Source organism: Carcharodon carcharias, chromosome 8, assembly GCF_017639515.1.
Source record: "Carcharodon carcharias isolate sCarCar2 chromosome 8, sCarCar2.pri, whole genome shotgun sequence".
NCBI lineage: Eukaryota > Metazoa > Chordata > Chondrichthyes > Lamniformes > Lamnidae > Carcharodon > Carcharodon carcharias.
This window is the reverse complement of record NC_054474.1, coordinates 29,710,835-29,732,393: the sequence shown is the minus strand read 5'-3', so window position 1 is coordinate 29,732,393 and position 21,559 is coordinate 29,710,835. Positions and strand designations below refer to the sequence as shown.

At 44.2% G+C, this 21,559-nt stretch overlaps 1 protein-coding gene across 2 annotated transcripts in view; it reads left to right on the top strand.

The window, feature by feature from the left end:
* Positions 1-7,791: 7,791 nt before the first annotated feature.
* sgcd (sarcoglycan, delta (dystrophin-associated glycoprotein)) overlaps positions 7,792-21,559 on the top strand; it is a 222,435-nt gene continuing 208,667 nt past the window's right edge. For both annotated transcript variants that reach the window (XM_041194274.1, XM_041194275.1), the window contains exon 1: positions 7,792-7,853. The gene's annotated coding sequence lies outside the window, so the exon portion shown is untranslated. The remainder of the gene's footprint in view (positions 7,854-21,559) is intronic.

Here is a 21,559-nt window from a genome sequence, read left to right as displayed (position 1 = left end):
ATATAACTGAAAATGTGTCTGGAAACGGTACAGAAGCATTTGCTAGTTACATTGGTGTACATTATTCAGTTTCAAAGTAATTTGAAAAAAAGTTATAAGGTTTTAGAAAGTGCTCTTGCACCTAAAAATTAGGATTAATTTAAGAGCCTCATCATAAGCACATAAACGGGTACAGTTATTGGAAACTTGCCATGATGATTAATTTGATCCGGGGATGTGGCCATTTTGTCAGTGGGGCTGACTTCCAGCATGGTGCTTTTTCAACTAGTACAAAATTTTGCCGAAAATTTAATTGCTGGATGCAATTTTGCTTGAAATTCTGTGACATTTTGACACTGAATTGACCAGTTTCAGATGAATTGCCCTGATAAAGCAATACAGCCTGGTAGAAAACTCCAGGGCATTCCCATTCAGATTTTCAAAAAGCCTTTGATAAGTTGTCATGTAGTAGAGTCATGACTAAGGTCAGAATGTACGGGGGGGGTGAATTTTTCCTATGGAGGGCAGTCTGTTCGGGAGCCGGCGCGGAGCCAATTGCTGCCCGCGATTGGCTGCGCAGCACCAATTAAGGCCCGCCCAGCATAACACGCGGCCGGTAGCCCTGAGTCCTACCTATGCGGGCGGCAGGAGGAGGGGCCTGCGCACGGAGCTGCCTCAGGGAGATTAAGCAGATAATAATTTTTTTTTTTAAATAGTAAAAAATTATTTTAACATATCCCCTCATGTGACAGTGTCACGTGAGCTGGGATGTGTTTGTGAAGTTTACAAAATCTATTTATAAATTTTATAAAACCTTCAGGAAGCCTCATCCCACCTGAGGCTGCCCGTCAACCTTAAGGTTGGATGGGCAGCGTTGTTAATAAGGTAAGTTACTCTTTTAATGGCCTTAATAGGCCTTTGATAGTTCAGTGGGCGCCCAGCCGCCTCCGGCGCGTGCTCGCTGAACAAAATATCAAAATGACACGTGATGACGTCAGTACGCACGTCCGATGACATCTCGCGTTATTTAATGTGTCGGCATGTCGGGCCCACCCTCGCACACCAACGACAATATTCTGCCCATGGAGACAGTGAACAGGAATAACAAGCTGGCTGCAAAACAGAAAACAGAGACTAGGGGTTGAGGGCAGCTACCCAGATTGTCAAAGAGATAGTGTTCCACAGGGATCAAATTAACAATATGAACTCAGGCATCCGAAGTACAATTTCAAAATTTGCAGTTGACACCAAATTGGGCACGTGTGGTCAGTACAAAGAAACTAAGGATACAATAGAGTAACAAACTTGCAGTATGGGCAGTTACAGGCAAATTAATTTCAATATAGATACATTTGATGTGGTACATTTTGCTTGGAAGAATTAGAAAGCTGCAAACAGCTTTGATAATAAAAGTTTGAAAAGGGTCAAGGAGCAAATGGATCTCGGAGTACAGATACACAAATCACTAAAAGTAGTGATACAGGTTAATAATGTTACATAAAAGCAAACAAAGCACTGGGGTTCATTTATAGAGAGGTGGAATTGAAAAGCAGGGAAGTTTTGATAAACTTGTTCGACACACAGGGAGTACTGTGCAGAGCTCGGGTTTCCATATTATATAATGGATATATTAGAGAAGGTGCAAGAAAGATTCATGAGGATGATAATGGAAAGAAAATGTCATAACTATTAGGAAAGACTGAACAGGCTAGAGTCTTTTTCACAGGAAAGAGAAGGTTACCCTGGCTGATAATTATCCCTCAGTCAATATACTAAAAGACAGATTGCCTGGTTATCACCTCCTCGCTTTTGGAGGTAAATTGGCTGCCACATTACCCTACATTCCACTGTGAAAACACATCAATAGTACTTCATTGGGACATCCTAAGGTTGTAAAATATGCTATGTAAATGAACACCCTGTCTAAGCAGATAAACTACTTCATAATAAAAACATCTTGGAGATAGTGATCATAATTCAGTTAGATTATGCACAGTTAAGGAAAAAGACAAGGTAAGCCAGGAGTAAAAATTTAAATTGGGGGAAGGCCAATTTTACTAAATTGAGATGTAATTTGGCAAAAGTCGATTAGAAACCGCTAGTTGAAAGTGAATCAGTGTCAGAGCAGTAGAAGGCATTTCTGGACGAGCTAAAGAAAGTTCAGAACAAATATGTTCCCCCAAAGAAAAGATGAAACTCCCAGATGTAGAGTCCTTTGGACGGCAAAGAGCATACAGAATAGGATAAGGCAAAAAATGAAAGTATACGTCAGATAATCAGAGCTCAATACTATAGAAATCCTAGAAGAATGTAAAAGGTGCAGGGGGGAAATTAAAACAGAAATTAGGAAAGCAATGAGAGGGCATAAATACCATTGGCAAGTAAAATCAAAGAAAAATCGAAGATGCTTTATAAATATATAAAGAACAGGAGGATATGAGTAAGGCCTATTTGAGACCAGATCTGAATTTTTCAGATCGCGGAGTTTCCTGCCCTATCACTTATAAAGTTGACTGGGAATGCATCCCTGCCTCCGACAGCTGCTCTGCAACCATTCAACCCTCTGAGGAGCGTTAATTAGCTAGATGCAGGCCTTCCTCCCTCATGTGGGGAGGAAATCTCCACTCCAAGAGCTTCCGGCCATTTGATTGGTCAACTCCCTAGTCCTAACAGTTCCACCAGGAATGGTGGACACTATTGGGACTGCACCAAGTCCCAGAAAACAAAGTGCTGGGATTCCAGAATGGGGTCTGGGGGTCTCTCAGTGGGGCTACGAGAGGAGGCCCTGGGAGGAGGTGCCAGGGTGGTGGGGACTGGGTTGCAAACACCGGAGGGAGGGAGCATCCAGGGGGAGGAGGAGGAAGCAGAACTTGGGGGCAGCGCTGCTAATCGGGAAAGGGGGCACATAAGGGAGTCTTTCCCACTCGAGGCCCCAGCAGGCTAACCTGTCAGACCTCTCCCATCCCTACCCTCCTCCTGCTGACCTAAAAATTGTGGCTGGCGGGAACCGTTCCTTAAACAGTCATTAATTGGCTACTTAAAGGCCTCAATTTGGTTGATATTTACAAAATGAGACAATAACCATTAAAGGGCTTAGCACCTTTGAAAGAAGATATATCACCAAGTGCAGATGAAATGTATTCCAGGTTGCAGAGGCTCTGGCCATCATTTTCTAGTCCACCATGGTCACAGGCCTGGTGCCTGGGAACATGAGAACTTGTAACATTGTACCATTGTTTAAAAAGGGAAGAAGGGACAGCCTGAGTAATTACAGGCCAGTCAGCCTAACCTCAGTGGTGGGCAAATTATTGGAAAAAAGGGACTGTTAGAGGATAGGTTCTTGATTGGTAAGGGGACCAAAGGTTATAGGGAGAAGGTGGGAGAATGGGGTTGAGAAACTTATCAGCCATGATTGAATGGTGGAGCAGACTCGATGGGCCGAATGGCCTAATTTCTGCTCCTATGTCTTATGGTCTTATGGATGCAAGTTAATCCAGAAAAGTCAGCATGGAATTATTATAGGAAGGTTAGGTCTGACTAACATGACTGAATTTTTTGTGAGGGTAACAAAGAGTGTTGATGAGAGTTGCATGTTTTATGTAGCCTACATGGATTTTAGCAAGACTTTTCCAAAGTCATGGTGGACAGGTCAGGGAAGTAAAAGCCCATGGGATACAAGGGAAATGGCAAGTTAGATTCAACATTGGCTCAGTGACAAGAAGGAAAGGGCAATGGTCGACAGGTGTTCTTGTGACTGGAAGGCTGTTTTCAGTGGGGTTCTACACTGCTCAGTACTAGATCCCTTACTCTTTGTGATATAAATCAATATTTGAAGCATAAATGTAGGGGAGCATGATTAAAAAGTTTGAAAATGATACCAAAATTCCCCATGGGTTGTAGTGAGGAAGAAAGTTGCGGACAATATTAATGGATTAGTCACTTGGACATTAGAGGAGTAAATGGAATTCCATCCAGAGAAGTGTGAGATAATGTATTTGTGGTGGACAAACAAAGCGTTGTTTTGATAATAAATTGTAGGATTCTGAGAAGTGTAGAGGAACAGAGGGATTTGGAGTGAATCTCCACAGATCCCTGAAGGTAGCAGGACAGGTAGAAAGGTGGTTAAGAAAGCATTGGCGATACCTTTTATTATTAGCCAAGGCATAGAATATAAGAGCAAGCAGTAATGCTAGAATGAGATGGCGGGATTGTCATATGAGGAATGTTTTAGGAGACTGGTCCTGTGTTCTCTAGAGTTTAGAAGAACGAAAAGTGATCTTGTTGAAGTGTACAAAATTCTTACAGGGCTCATCAGGGTGGATGCAGGAAATTGTTTCCTGGTTGGAGGGTCTAGAACCGGAGATACAATCTCAGAATAAGAGGTAGGCCATTTCTGACTGAGTTGAGGAGGAATTTCTTCAGTCAGAGGGTGGTGAATCTTTGCAATTCTCCTCCCCAGAGGGCTGTGGAGGCTTAGTCATTGAATATGTTCAATGCAGAGGTTGATGGATTTCTCGATACCAATGACATAAACGGATATGGGGATAATGTGGAAAGTTGGCATTGAGGTAAAAGATCAGCCATGATCTAGTTAAATGGTGGAGCCAGCTCTAGGGGACAAATAGCCTACTCCTGCTCCTATGTTCCTAACTGTATAAAATGGTAGTTAGGCCACAGTACTGTGTACAGTTCTGATCGCTGCATTTCAGGAAGGATCTGATCGCACCAGAGAAGGTAGAGAGAAGGTTTACTAGGATGTTACCAGCAATAGAGAATTTTAACTAAGAGGAAAGCAAGGATAAGCTGTGATTATTTTCTTTGGAACAGAGGAGGCTGAGGAGAGATTTCATTGAGGTGCATAAAATTATGAATGATCTAGATATAGCGAATATGAGGGACCTATTTCCCCTAATAGAAAGGTCACTAGCCATGACATATAGATTTAAAGTAATTGGGGAAGGATTAGAGGGGAATTAAAGAGAATGTATTCACTCAGAGGGTGGTGGAGGTCTGGAACTCACCGCCTGAAACAGCAGTGGAGACAAAAACCTTCATTGCATTTAAAAACCATTTGGATATGCTCTTGAACTGTCATAACCTAGAGGGCTACAGATCAGTAGCTTGAAAATAGGATTAAGCTGGACAGCTGTTTTTCAGACACACATGATGGGCTGAATGGCCTGCTTCTGTGCAGTAAATTTTTAGTGATCCATGTTAAGTCTGAGGGGTGATATGTTAGAGGTTTTAAGATATTGAAAGTGTTTGATAGGGTGGCTTCCACTCGTGTGAAGACATAAACTGGAGGTCATAAATATAATGTAGTCAACAATAAACCCAATAGGGAATTCAGTAGAAACCTCTTTAGCCAAAGTGTGGTAAGAATGTGGAACACACTACCAATAAATAATATGGCAAATAGCATAGATGCACGAAATGGGAAGATAGATAATCATATGTGGAAGAAAATAATAGAAGTTTGCAGTGTTAGACGAAGAGGGATGAGAGGATGTGTTTAACATGAATGCTGTCATAGACAAATTGAAAATAAGAAAAATATGCCCCCATAACCCTTGACTACCTTTTAGATCAAAAACCTGTCCAACTCAGCCTTAACATATTCAACAACCCAGCCTCCACTGCTCTCTGGGTAGAGAATTCCAAAGATTAAAAACACTGAGGGAAGAAAGTGATCCTCATCTCCATCTTAAATGGGAGACCCCTTACTTTGAAACTAGGTCCCCTTGTTCTAGGTGAATGCCCCATGAGAGGAAACATCCTCTTAACATCTATCCTTTTGTATACCCATTTGTATGCTGTTGACTTGATGTAACAAATGTATCTTGTGTATGACAAAACCCCCTAGTTGAAAGTACCATTTAAAATCAAGGTGTATCAAACATAAACAGAATTACCTGGGAAAACTCAGCAGGTCTGGCAGCTGTATCAAACATGTTGGCTTTGTTTCTCTGAATAGTAAAAATGCTATGAAAATTGATCTGACTGTGAAGGGGTAATTTGAACTTACCCCGCCAGGTGGGGAACCCACAGATTTTACACTCAACATAATAACTCTTCATTGACTTTCATTTTCATACTAATGAATTAAGTTTAATTTGCTCTCTGAATTTCTGGGTGACCCCTTACTTAAAACCAGAAGTTGCACTTTTAAGAAATAATTGACAAGACTGTGCATCCCCATTAATATGGGATAGTTCCAAATGATACAAAAGCAAAACATTGTAGATGCGGGGAATCTGAAATAACAGAAATAACTCAACAGGTCAGGCAACACCTGTCAAGAGAGAAACAGAGTTAATGTTTCAGGTCTGTGACCATACGAATGATCATAGACCTGAAACATTGGGCTGAATTTTCCTGATCTCATACTGGTGGACTTGAAGGTGGGGGCACATTGGGGGTGGCTCCCTGACACATTCACGACATGGGGGTTCTTTCCTTGGGGCAAGTTCGGAAGTGGATTGACTACATGCTCCATGGAAGTGGGCAGCCAATTAACATTACTGAGGCTGCGATTAGGAGCAATTTTGCCTCCTCTCTGCCAGTTTGCTGGCAGTGGAATGGCCCTCCCTGTGTGTGGAGGCCACCAGCTTGATGGAGACACCCTGTGGTAGGCTGGGAGGTCATGCGAGCCGGAGGCATGAAAGACTGCAATTGCAATTCAGCAGAGGGGTTTCCCGTCCATCTCGAATCACCTGCCGGTTTGGCTATTTGATGATTGATGTTGAAGCCAAGGGGAGGACTCCATGTTGAGGTGCCCTCATGGCCCTCAACCTGCCTCAGCAGCCCTCACCTCTTCTGGCTCTAAAGCTGCCAGCCTCTGATTGGAATGACAGCTTCAGGAACTCATCCACATCCTTAATATAGAACAGCAAGCTTGGAGGTGGCCAATTAGGAAGACTGGGAAGATAGCTTTGCCGGTATCGCTGCTGGCAAGTGTGGGTGGCAGTTCCCTCATTAGGTCCTGACGTTGAGGGTCTGAATCCTGCAGGAATATCCAGCCCATTAACTCTGTTGCTCCCTCCACAGACGCTGCCGGGCTTGCTGAGTATTTGCATTATTTTCTGTTTTTATTATAGCCCAAAATGATCCTGGTCCTTGTTTTTAAAAATTAGTCCTTTCCACAAAGTTTGTCTCAAAGCTTTTTATGCCAGAGAGAGTATTTCTCATGTGATCTTCTGAATTCCAATTGGAAGATTCTTACCCAGAACTCCTTTTCATCATCATTGATCACAGTAAAATATTCAGATATTGTAAGCACTTTACAGTAACATAAGTGTATAGATGAAAGAGCAATGGAAAAGGGGGAACACAAATGATAATATTTCTAGAAATACATTTCAAACCATTTAAGAAATAGGACCTTAGGCGAATAATTTCCTGTGAAATACTGTTAACAGTTTACTCATCTTTAAATTGATCTACGCACCTCCCTCCTATGAGAGCAAGCAGGCTTGCATTATTTAAAACTATGCTGTAAGAAAACGGAGGTGGAATGATATGAAGGATTTTATAAAGAATAATTCTACACAGAGTAAAAGAAGGTCCTAATGATTTCTGGATGCCTTTGCTTGTGCTGCCCTCTTGGAATTCGACTGATGTAAATCAAACTGCTTGAGCAGAATTTAGTCATGGAATGATTTCTCAGTCAGCAGTTGCTAGTGCTATACACAGGATTCAGGAAATTCTTCAGGCCTGCGGTTGCACTTGGCTGGGGATGTGTTGGAAAATCCTGAGTCCGCCTGCCAGCCCAGCCCAGCCCAGTCCAGCCCACATGCTGTTGTTGGTAAAACACTTCACTGTTAGATATTCCTGACACACCCAGGCTGCCTCTTGTCAGATTAAAAGACTGTAAGGTAAGGCACAAACAAGCAATGTTACTTTACATGTCCTGCTCCTTGTGATTTCCCTTATGTCGGGTCTGCCTTTCTTTCTGCTTGTGAACCTTTCTACTGTAGGACAAAAGCTTAAAGATTTGTTCTCTGTTTCCAATTAGTAATTTTATAATCAAGTTAAAATAGTGGACGATATATGGCTGAGAAACAACAGCTGTCGGGGGAATCAACGAGTTAAAACATAGAAACAGAAGTTAACTTCAGAACTTCTTTTGCCATCTAGTCGTTCTAAATTTAGACTGTTGCTTCACAACTCTCAGCTTTTAAAGAGGCCCTTCAGGAGGTGCTAGTTCGCTTGGAAGAGGAGAAAATTCAAATATCTTTGGGGTGGCTCGTAGCTGTGCCTGGTTTTAATTTTTTCTGAGTCTCTGGAGTGAGGCAAAAATGAAGGCACTGTTCTGCTTCACGTTACATTGTGCAATGTGTTTTCTCTGTGAGAAGTAACCTCCCCTTTCTCCTCCCCCCACAACGAAGGATATAAATGCTTAATATAAAAATCTGCGCATTGGTATGCAAAGCTATGGTGAACGTTGAGAAACCTTTCTCCCCAGTACTCGCGTGCTTGTGGAGCCAAAATCATATAAGCTTTTTTGAAAATTCAGTATTTCACCTGAATACTTACTACTTGTTGGTTATCATAACGCAGTACAGCACAAGTGGAAACTTTTAACACTATATATGCTATACTTATGAACTTGTCCTACCATCCTTATCCTGGTGACCCTGCCATTTCAGCTCAGTAAGGCACATGTTTGATGTGCTGTGCCATTCTTTGATGTTATTTCATGAGGTTAAAATTAGGCTAATTTGATGTTCAATACATTTATATTCCTCCTATGGAGAAGGTCTTCCCCATATGTTACATTCTCTCTGGGCCACTATCTTAAATATAATGCTAATGTATTTTTTCTGTTTATGATATTCAAGTTATTGAGGAGAATAATGAATTTGCTCATATACTTTTTTTTATTCGTTCATGGGATCTGGGCATCACTGGCTAGGCCAGCATTTATTGTCCATCCCTAATTGCCCTTGTTCAGAGAGCATTTAAGGGTCAACCTCTTCATCCATCTATAATTTGTATGTTCATGTTAGCATAGGATTTACATCTTTTTAATGTCTTGTGAAGTTCTTGTATTATTGAAGAAGCCTGGTTTTGTATCTAACATAAGCTTTATTTGAATTTTTCAACCAGGGATGGTTTTGAGATACACTGCATTAGGTATTCTGCATAACAGTTGTTCCCTAAGTCCTTCCTCTTGTTGATGTCTTGATATCAGTGAGTGGAAATACTAAGTGTAGGAGAGACAGGCTTTCTTTCCAGAATTTGTTTTTCCATTCTTGCTAGCTATGTGCTCTTTATTTGTGATACTTTTCCTGTTGTGGTAATGCATACTAGTTAGTGAGGCACCATTGAAAAGACCGTGGCACACATGCAGTCCACGTTAGTCACAAGAATTGGCACCATGGGCTGGAACATGCCCCGTTAGTTTGATTTTTTTCCTTCTGTAGCCTTAAGCTGAAATATTTTTTGTACCACAACTTACTGGGTGTGTGAGCTGTTAAAAACATGCGAGGGCAACTAGGGTATCTGGGACATTAGTGAATGGCGGAACCAACAGCGTATTTCCTTAACCAATGAGATTTAAGGATTGAAAAACAAACAGGCAAGACCGAGGAGGAGGCTGGTTTGGACTATGTGAATCCAACGTCAAATCAGACACTGAAAGAGAAATAGAGAGAAGGGAAGACAGCTTGGATTAAGAGAGAGAAGGAAAGAGGCTAAAATGAAAAGCAAGAAAAAAGATAAAAATATAAAATTGTAAAAATGGCTGCTGACCACATGAAGAAATGAAATTGAGCACTTTAAATTGTTCCCATTTAGAACCAGAGGTGTTTCTTGACACTTCATTACCAGCTGTCATATTAAAAAGATACAGGTAGAATTTAATACCCCCAGCCCTTCCCAGGAGCAGGCTGAGAGGTGGTGGCAGGGGAGCAGGCTTATGAGCGGGTGGGAAGGCCTGGGGTAGAGAGCCCATCACCTTCCAACGACCCCAAATTAAGTCCAGGCCAGGAAGCATTGAGAATGGCCTTCCCATCCCTAAACCATTTGAAGCCTTTAAGTAGGCGAATAGCCACATAAAGGCCTCAATCCACCGCTGATGGTACTCTACCAGTGGTGGGGGGCATACCATGTGGGCAGGCTGCCAGGTATACCCTGGTAAGCCTTGGGGAGGGGGGGCGGTTTGGGGGGGAAGGGAGGTGGTCCCTCATGCTTGTGAACTATTTGCTCAATGTAGGACCCACTGGAAGCAAGGGCCGCTCCTGCAAGAAAATATCTTTTGCCACCCATTCCCTGCCTCACCCGATGCCTGCCTGACTGCACTTTGACAAAGTCCTCTCACTTTCCTGGATTCCAGGGCTCCATGACTGTACCTCCTCCTTAGAGCACCTGCAATGGCCACCATTCTCAGTGGCACTGCTGGTACTGAAGAACTGCCGGCCCTCTGACTGGTGGCAGCTCTCAGAGATGGGACATCTACCCTGATTGACTTTTAATCATGTCCTGCTCCTCGAAATGGCTGCGGCAGGATTGTTGGCATCTCTGCAGCCTGTGGATGGGCCCACTGCAGCGGCCACTAAACTCAGCCCGCGATCTTAATTACCAGACTTAGTTTTTAATGAGCAATTAATATACAAATTCAGCAAGTTCTTAAAAATGTCAGCAAGCCTAAAAGCTGAATTTTTGCTCCAGGGTCTCAAACCCAACACCAGTCTGAATTCTAGGCTGGGAACCCAGACGTGGCTATAGTGGGGCCCTAGATTTTTGAGGAGGTGGTCAATTAAGAGACCGCTCCCAGGGGCCCCATTCATTTAAGATCCTCAGGCGGGCTCCACAGCAGGAGGGCTAATGTGAGTGCCAAAGCCTCACGGCAGCCTGATGCTCCATCAGGAAAAGTGGGTGCTGCTGCTGCAGGTGGGGGAACTACAGGATAGATCCTATCTGAAGAATTTTCAATGTTCAAGAAGGCAGCTCACCACCACCTTCTCAAGGGCAACTAGGGATGGGTAATGAATGTTGGCCCAGCCAGCGACACTCACATGGCGTGAATAAATTTTAAAAAAACTGACTACGGTCAGAGTTGCCAGGCCAGTATTGTGCAGTGGGTGCGGGGAAATTAGGCATTGCAGGCCCCTGGCCTGCTGCTGGGAGGCTTCCTGCATCCATCTACCTGGCTTCAGCCTCAGTGGGAAGCCTGTATGCCATCTGGAACACTTCAGAAGGTGTGTGTAGCGTATCCTCAATAAGAACTTTAATTGGCCTAATTGATTACTCCCTGCTGGCAGGCAGGTATCCATTATCCCCCAGAAGAAGCATCCCTCAGAATAGGCCAAAGGTGGGAACATGCTAACAGACTGACCCTTGTCCAGTAACACAAAGTTGTCAACCTGGCCACCTCCAAACCAGCCTCCAGCGTGCTTTGAAAGTCTAGCCCTAAGAGTGAGATCTTCTTATCGTGTCCACGGGCAGTCTATACATGGCCCAGCCAGAACTGGACACATTTTTGCGCCTTGTTGTTGAATTCGGCAAGATCTGCAACAGTGCAGGGTTCCTCTAGTGATAGACATTGCAGGAGATGTTGCATAGCCTGTGGCTCAGTTCCACATTCACAAGTTGTTGGGCAGGTTGTATATACCCATTTGCTTAGTGACATAGACCTATCAGCGAGTTCTAGAGGTTCATAATTCATGCTGTAATCTCTTAATCCTCTAAATTTACTGGCTGACTTACACAATAATAACAGTGTGTGTTGTTAATGTGCCGTTATTTTTCCAGTAAAATCTGACCCGTTGTCTTCATGGTCAGGCATTTCTGATTGTTGTATAAGAAGGCCAGAAACTGGTATGCTTTTATAATGGGCTAAACTGCATAAGTGTGTGTTCTCTGAAAGGGTGTAAGCATCCTGTTGAAACACATATTGTGTCTAAAGGTCCAGTTCCTGGAAAGGTGTTGGAATAACATACTTTAAGGGTGGAGGAAGAGGGGAGGATTTGAGGTGGCACCCAGTTTCTCTTCACCTTTACGATTGAATGAAGAATTCTGATTGATGTGGAAATCGGTGCTTTCTCTCCCAGCTGTGCTGTTGCTAGAAGAAGAGGTAGCTTGGATGGGATAACATCACCTGCCAGAATAGCTGCTCGGTGAGTGCAAAGCATGCCAGCATCATGCAGCAGCTGGGTCCAAAACACTGATTTCCTAACAGTGACCGTAAAACCAGGCACAACTTCCCCACAGATTGTTGCTTTGAAATGTTGGCATCTGTGTGACCACCAGGGAGCATTGGAGATGGTGTCCACCCCCCCCTAAATAAAAATGACCCATCCCTTGGATTTGGGACTGGCAACCTGTCAGGCAAAAGTTCTGCTCCACAGTAATTGTAATGGGAGAATATGGATCTAGGAGTTCCATGCCCATGCTCTTGAAGGGGTATTCTGTGTAAATGCGAACTGGCTTTATGAGACCCAATTGAAATGTGAACTCCTTTTTTTCCATGAAATTTGAGCCAATGTAGCTGATCCTGAGATCAGTTGATGAGATAATCCAATCCTTATTTCTTCACTATAAACGAAAAGCCAAAAATTGCAGATGCCGGAAATCTGAAGCAAAATCAGACACTGCTGAAAACACTCAGTAGGACAGAGAGCATATATGGATGGAAGTGACAAGTTAAAGTTTCAGGTGTGTTATGACCAGGTAAGGAGGAGCGAGCCGGTTCCCCTTCTATTCAGCCCCCTCAGTCAGTCGCAACAAAGGTTTTAAAATTTCTTTCCCCAATAAATGCCTTTTCCAACCCAAACATTCTTATTTTTTAATAAGGAGCCAATCAAACCAGGTTTTCTTGAGCCAAAGAAGAATAAGCTTATTAATTACTAAACCCGAGGAAAAATAATGAAGACGCAACGACACACAGACAGGGCGGAATCATTCCAGATTAGCACTAAGTGCAGTAATGGGTGCGAAAAAGAATGTTATACTCACAGGCCGCAGTGGCAGCTTTTCACGCCGTATCGCCTCATTCCCACCTCATTAATTATGCAGCCACAGGAAACATGCTGTTCTCGCTGACAGGCAGCCTCTGATTTGCCCGCCACGCCATTACCTGGCCACTTCCTCATGCAGGGCGCCATATTTAAACTGTAACTGCGGACACACTTCTCCATTCTTGCAGCCCAGGAGGGCACTGGTGAAGGCATGGCCACAAAAGCCACAAGGAGTGTACCCCCCGTTTCAGTGACACATCCCTGGGACACCTTCTGGGCACCGTGAAGGCTCACAGCAATGTCCTCTATCCCCGGTCTGGCTGCGGGAGGCCCATCAGTCTTACCACTCCGGCTTAGGAGGTGGTGGCAGAGGTGGTGATTGCCAATGCTGTACAGAAGCGGTCGGCCATCCAGTGCAGAAAACGGATTAATGATCTCATCCATGCTTCCAGGGTAAGGCAACCATCTCATCACTCTAAACTCACACACTCACAAGGCCATCACACACTCACTGGCATCTCACTCACTGCCAGCTCAAGGGACATCACCACTCATTCTCTCACACACACCCTCACATGTCCATCTGGACTCATCTCCTCTGAAGACTGCCTCCTTAACCCTCACCATCTTGAGGCCAGTTGCACAGATCAACATGTGCCCCCACACACACCCTGGAATATCCCCCTTCCCCAGTGCAGCTCTCACCTTGCAGCCCCTTGCCTGAGGCCACTTCTCCCTCTTTCCATGCAAGCCCTAGCCCTGCAGCCATTGAAAAGACACCCCCACCTTACAGCTGATCTGGTAGGTAGAGACCTGCCCTTGAGCCCCTCTAAAAGTGATGTGGCGCTGCTTGCGAAGCCTGGTGCTAATGACCACGAGTGCTGTCTGAAGCAAGGTAGGCAAACAAACCTTGAAGTCCCAAGTGAAGTGCAATTCGACAAGTGCACATTGTGAAATATGTCAGCTTGCAATCACGCCAAAGTGCCTGGATGATCCAGCGTTGAGGGATGATTCCAGTGAGCAGGTCTTATAATTAGGCACAAATGTATAAAAATGACCTTCCTGACATCCACCGGCAGGAAATACGGCCCACCATTGATGGGCGGAGCGGTGATCGCAAACTGATTTCAGAACGGCGTAAGGCCGATTTTTGACCTTCTCACCATATTGTCTCTTCATGCCCGCCATGATGCCTGGCGCCGGCAGGGGTGGAAAATTCCAGTCACACACACAGATCTCAGAAGTAAGGAAGTTAGAGTCTAATAAAAAGTTAAAAGAATATACAATTAAGTCATTTGCCTGTCTTTGAGGCATAGATTGTTGAATGTTCTGGCCGTTTGAAGCTAGTTGTTTCCCTATAGAATTCGGGACTTTGTTCAGGTCTGCACTTTGTTGAAGACACTCTTTTAACTTCAGAGAGAGAGATCGAGAGAATGATCTTTACTGCTCTCTTCTAGCAGTGTTTTCAGATGACTGTGCTGTTTCCTTATCCTCCTTCCTTCCAATTCTGCTTGGCAGATCCAGTTTTTAAAACTCCTGTCTGTATATTCTGGGAAGGAGTTCAGTTAGCATGTATTGCAGTCATTGTTGCAGACCAAGTAATCCCAATTTTTGATCTTTTCATCTCTGAAAAACTTGACACATTTCAAGATATAAATCAATAGGAGATAGGGTTATTGCATCCTCTATGGGAGTTTTGAATGTCCGATGACTGGCTAGCAGTTCTCATTGCCTTGCTAGAACTGCAGTTGATTGAAGTCCAGCACTTTGCATTTTAATGCCTTCCTTTCAAGAGAGTCCCTGTCTGATGGGGAGGTTGACACCCACCAGGTGTGAAACTCTGTGCAACAGGTATGCAGTGCAATTCATACAGGAACTTTCCAGAAAAATGGTCAACTTATACAATATCAGACATCATGTGACTTGTGGCAGCTATTTTTTGATCAGTGCCTTTCCTTATTGTTTTTTTTTTAAAGCAGACCTTTCTTTAAGCAGTTCAATATATCTGTGGTTAGTCGTGAAGTTGTAGGTGGATCTCACTCAGTGACAGCTTCCCGTCATCATGACACCTCCCTCTCATGAAGAATGAAATGAGATTCACTCTCATTTCATTACAAGGAGAAAAAAAAAATATATGGAACAACAAATGCATTCACTCCCAATCATTCCCTTAGCCTTGGCCTGGATTATCTCCTCAGTTCTAACTGGGTCTCTTTAAGTTCTGGACAGGCCATCTGTAATCATATTTAATTTTCCTGCATTGTGAAAGATTTTTAGGTGATATGGTTGATAGAAAAACAGAATAACATTGCATTCTTAGTTTTGAATTTTTCCACAAAAGTTGTGGTTGGTATAGACTGAGGTGTTTCTGTATCCATTTTGGACATATATCCTAAAGTGTTCGAGAGCCAGTAGGGTTTCTACTGTGGAACATTGTTCCTGATGTTTGCTTAGTTTTTTGGAGATGTACCTGATTGGCCATTCTATCCCTGGTTCCTCCTCCTGGAGAAGGACAGCCCCTATCCCGATGTCGCTCACATCGATGGTTACTTTAAATGCTTGGTTAAAGTCTGGAGCTGCTAGCACTGATTCATTTATTAAAATGGCTTTCAACTTTTCAAAAGCTGTCTGGCATTTCTCGATCCATGCTACTTTTGTTTTCTTGGTAGTGGGGCAGCTATCATGCTGAAATTTGGGACAAACTTGTGGTAGAACCCACACATCCCGTGGAATCTCATGAATTCCTGTTTTATTATGGGATTGGAAAACTGTGCCACTGCTTGTACCTTTGCAGCTCTGGGCAGTACTTGTCCTTGACCCACCATGTCTCCTAGGCCGGTCACCTGAGCCTTAGCGAACTCATTCTTTGCAAGATTGACCACTAGGTCAGCTGACTGTAATTTCTGGAAGAAGGCTTTCAGTTGCTCTAAGTGAGTTTCCCAGGCGTTCCTGTACAGTAGGAGATCGCCTAGATACACAATGCAATCGGATAAGCCTCCGACTACCTGGTTCATCAGTGTTTGAAAGGTAGATGGGGCATTTCTGAGTCCAAAGGTAACGATTCGACACTGGTATAATTCATCCGGAGTTACAAAGGCAGAGATTTCCTTCGCTCGGGTGGTCAAGGGAACCTGTCAGTATCCCTTGAGTAAATCTACCTGGTAATGTAGGCTGCTTTAGCTAGCTTATTTATGCAGTCTTCCAGCTGGGGTATTGGGTAGACGTGGTGGGTCAAGGACAAGTACTGCCCAGAGCTGCAAAGTTACAAGCGGTAACACAGTTCTCCATTCCCATAACAAAACAGGAATTCATGAGATTCCAAGGGATGTGTGGGTTCTACCGCAAGTTTGTCCCAAATTTCAGCATGATAGCTGTCCCACTGACAGAGCTACTACCGAGAAAACAAAAGTAGTATGGATCGAGAAATGCCAGACAGCTTTTGAAAAGTTGAAAGCCATTTTAATAAATGAATCAGTGCTAGCAGCTCCAGACTTTAACCAAGCATTTAAAGTAACCATCGATGTGAGCGACATCGGGATAGGGGCTGTCCTCCTCCAGGAGGAGGAACCAGGGATAGAATGGCCAATCAGGTACATCTCCAAAAAACTAAGCAAACATCAGAAACAATATTCTACAGTAGAAACCCTACTGGCTCTCGAACACTTTAGAATATATGTCCAAAATGGATACTGAAACACCACAGTCTATACCAACCACAACTTATGTGGAAAAATTCAAAACTAAGAATGCAATGTTATTCTGTTTTTCTATCAACCGTATCACTGCATTTCAGTAGTCAATGCAGGGCCTTGTAGAGCCGTCTGGCTTGGGGCACGAGTGCAACTGGGAAGCTCCAGTTACTGTTGCTAGGCTCTATTAATTGGTGCTCCAGCATGTAGTTATTTGCCTCCTGAACCTTGACTAGCTTTTCTGCACCTAGATAATAGGGATGTTGCCATATGGGAGGGGCCTCTCTCACATTCATTTAATGTAGAGCTAATGTAGTGCACCCTGGCTTGCCCTACACAGGTTTTTAAATGCGGTGAACAGCCATGTCAAGCCTGCTCGTTGTTCTACACTTATTTGGCTAAATAAGGAGTCCAAGTCTGCTAGTATTTCTGTGTTTGTTAGCTGAGTAATAAGGAGATTCAATGTGGCCCTCACCCAGGTCTCCCTCCAATTCATCCCCACTGTTACCCTTGTCCTCTAGGCTGGTGGCTGTGACACAGACTGTTTCCTGCTTGACCCCTTCTCAGCTGTGGTATCGTTTTATCATATTGTCGTGGATTTTATCATATTGTCAAGGATTGCCCCTGCCTCAGCTTCAGTTTGGGCAGTCTGATTTTTATTTTTTTTAACAGTAGGTCAACCTCCTGAGCCAGAACCAAGGAAGACCTATGTATTACCTCATTATGGTCTTCTCAACTGCTGGAAAAGGTTTCAGATAACCAGACTGTAGAGGCATCTGTCTGCAGCTTCCACAGAAGGAGCTTGCCTGACCGTAGACTGGATGACTACACAGTCAGGGAATATGCCAGGCATGTTCTGCTGGAGCTCTGTCTCCGTGACCTCTCTCAGCTCTTCTGAAACCACTGGAGGTGCTATCACTATTGATCCTACCAAGTCATTGCCAGGGAGTAGGTCGACCCCATCCACAGGCAAACTGGGGATGGCTCTCACGATCACCGGTCCTGAAACAACAAGGTTGCACTCCAGGTGCACCTGTTATAAAGGGATGGGTATGCACCCTCCTTCAATACCCTTTACCAACAACTTGGAAGTGCATTCTAGATCCTAACCGCTAGCTGCGTAAAAAAAAAGTTTTTCCTCATGTTGCTGTTGCTTCTTTTGCCAATCACCTTAAATCAGTGCCCTCTGCTTCTCAATCCTTCCACCAATGGGAACAAGTTTTCCCTATCTATTCTGTCTGGATCCCTCAAGTTTAAACACCTATATCAAATCTCCTCTCAGCCTTCTCTTCGTGAATCAATCTATCTATGTAACTAAACCTCCTTATCCCTGGAACTATTTTCATGAATCTTTTCTTCGCCCTCTCAAATGCCTACACATCCTTCTCAAACTGTGGTGCTCAGAACTGGACACAATACTCCAGTTCATATTACTCTGCTACTCACAGAGCTGGATCATTTACACATGGAAACACATATTAAAAGCATGCATAGACACATGTGTTCTGCATTAGTGTAATGCATGGCATCATGGACATTATTTATGGAATTGAATAAGCACCTGAAGAGAGAGAAAGTACTTCAAGATGTTCAGTTTTCCCTGTCGAAGAGTTTTCTGTTTGCAAAACCTGATCAAAAAAGTATCAGCATTTAGCCCTTTGGGGGTCTTTTATGGAAGTCCAACCAAACTTTTTGCTAGGTGATTGATTTCCTCAGAATACCGTAAGTGCCCCCCAGCTCCACAGTAAACCAGGAAACATAGGTATTTATATAGATTGCGTAAAATTTACAGCACAGTAAGAGGCCATTTAGCCCAACAGATCTATGCAGGTATTTCACATAAGCCTCCTCCCATCTTACTTCATCTTACCCTGCCAACATATCCTTCTTTTCCTTTCTATGAGCATAGGAACATACGAAATAGTAGCAGAAGTAGGCCATTCAGCCTGTCAAGCCTGCTCTGCCATTCAATAAGATCATAGCTGATCTGTTCGTGTTTTGAATTCCGCATTCCCATCTACCTCCGATAACCTTTGATTCTCTTGCCTAACAAGAATCTATGTACCCCTGCCTTAAATATATTCAATGACTCTGCCTCCACTGCCTTCTGAGGCAGAAAGTTCCAAAATCGCACAACCTATTGAGAGGAAAAATTCCCCTCATCTCTGTCCTAAAAAGGCAACCCCTAAATTTAAAACAGCGCCTCCTAGTTCTGGACTCACTCACAACAGGAAACATTCTTTCCATGTCCACCTTGTCAAGACAGTTCAGGATCTTATATACTTCAATCAGATCACCCCTCACTCTTCTAAACTCCAGTGGAAACAAAATCAGTCTGTCTAATCTTTCCTCATAAGACAACCCGCTCATTCCAGGTATCAATCTAGTAAACCCCCTCTGAGCTGCCTCCAAAGCATTTGCACCTTCCCTTAAATAAGAAGACCAAAACTGCACGCAGTATTTGAGATGTGGGCTGGGGTTTTCTGGCCCCGTCGTGGGCGGGACCTGCTGCAGGTGAGGCTGCACCCCAGCCAGAAGTCCATTGACTTGCGGCAGGACCGGACGATCCCGGCGGCGGGTGGTTGGGGAGGGGGGGTACATAAAATCCCGCCTGTGGTTTCAGCAATGCCCTTTATGACTGAAGCACAACATCCTTCCTTTTATGTCCAATTCCTCTCATAATAAAGGACAGCGTTCCATTAGCCTACTTAATTACTTGCTGTACCTGCATACTAACTTTTTGTGACTCAAGCACTAGAACACCTAGATCCCTCTGCACCTTGGAATTCTGCAGCCATTCTTCATTCTCTGCTTTTTTATTCTTCCTGCCAAAATGAGCAACTTCACATTTTCCTACATTAAACTCCACCTGCCAGATTTTTGCCCATTCACTTGACCTATCTATATCCATCTGCAACCTCTTTATGTCCTCTTCACAACATACATTCCTACCTATCTTTGTGTTATCTACAAATTTAGTGTCTTCACTTCCCTCATCTAAGCCATTGATATAAATTGTGAGAAATAGAGGCTCCAGCACAGACCCTGCAGGACACCACTCGTTACATCCTGACAATCAGAAAGGGACCCATTTTTGCATACTCTCTAATTTCTGCCAGCCAACCAACTAATCTTCTTTTCATGCTAATGTGTTACCCCTACACCATGAGCTTTTATCTTCCACAATAACCTTTGATGTGGCGTCTTATCAAATGTCTTCTGGAAATCCAAGTACAGGATTCACATGCACCGCCATATGAACACACTCGACCTCTCCCTCCAGCAGCACCGCCGCACCATTTTTCAAAGCTGCGCGTGCCCTCAGTTTCATTTTATTCTTTGTCTCATCCAATGCCGCAACAAGAAACTTTTTCTCTTTCTCTCAAGTGCTAAGGAACGCAAGCTCCAACAATTCATCGACACCAACACCCATCTAGGACCCTCCACCCCTGCTTGTCCCTCCATCCCCACCCCATCTTCCAATCCCAGCCACGGCCGTGTATTCACTATACCCCCTGACCTTCCCCGCTCCGACGCTGAACATTCAGTGCTCAGCAAAGGACTTAGTTTCATACCCTTACGCTCTCATCTCAATGAATTTCAGGCTCGGCATGATGCTGAGCTCTTCTTCCGCCGCCTTTGTCTCCGTGCTCACTTCTTTGGGCAGGAGTCCTCTCCCCGTTCAACGGATCCTTTTACCCACCTCCAATATTCTCCCTCCACCTGGACCCCTCCCCCTGGATTCTTACCTTCTCTTGATCTTTTCATTGAGAACTGTCGGCATGACATTAGTCGTCTCAATTTCTCTGCCCCTCTCACCCATTCTAACCTGTCTCTCTCTGAACTTACTGCACTCCGTTCTCTCAGGTCCAACCCTAACTTTATCATCAAACCCACTGACAAGGGTGGTGCTGTTGTTGTCTGGCGCACTGAACTCTACCTCACAGACACTTCCTCCTACCTCTCCCTGGATGATAACCCCACCACTGAACATCAAGCCATTGTTTCCAGGACTGTCACTGACCTCATCTCCTCTGGAGATCTTCCTCCCACAACTTCCAACCTGATAGTCGCCCAACCTTGGACAGCCCGCTTCTACCTCCTACCCAAAATCCACAAACAGGACTGTCCCGGCAGACCGATCGTGTCAGCCTGTTCCTGCCCCATGGAACTCATTTCTCGTTATCTTGACTCCCTTCTCTCTCCCCTTGTCCAGTCCCTTCCCACCTACATCTGTGATTCCTCTGACACCTTACGTCACATCAACAATTTCCAGTTCCCTGGCCCCAACCGCCTCCTCTTCACTATGGAAGTCCAATCCCTCTACATCTCCATTCCCCGCCAGGATGGTTTGAGGGCTCTCAACTTCTTCCTCGAACTGAGGTCCGAACAATCCCCATCCACCACTACTCTCCTCCGACTGGCTGAACGTGTTCTCACACTGAACAATTTCTCCTTTAACTCCTCTCACTACCTCCAAATAAAAGGTGTGGCTATGGGTACCCGCATGGGCACCAACTATGCCTGTCTCTTTATGGGGTATGTGGAACATTCCTTGTTCTGGTCCTACTCCGGCCACAACTCTTTCTCTGGTATATCGATGATTACTTTGGTGCTGCTTCATGCTCTCGTCGGGACCTGGAAAAATTTATTTATTTTCCTTCCAATCTCCAACCCTCCACCATTTTCACTTGGTCCATCTCTGACACTTCCCTTCCCTTCCTTGACCTCTCTGTCTCAATTTCTGGTGATAGACTGTCCACCAATATTCATTACAAACCTATCGACTCCCACAGTTACCTCGACTACAGCTCCTCACACCCCGCTTCCTGTAAGGACTCCATCCCATTCTCTCAGTTCCTTCGCCTCCGTTGCATCTGTTCCGATGATGCTACCTTCAAAAACAGTTCCTCTGACATGTCCTCCTTCTTC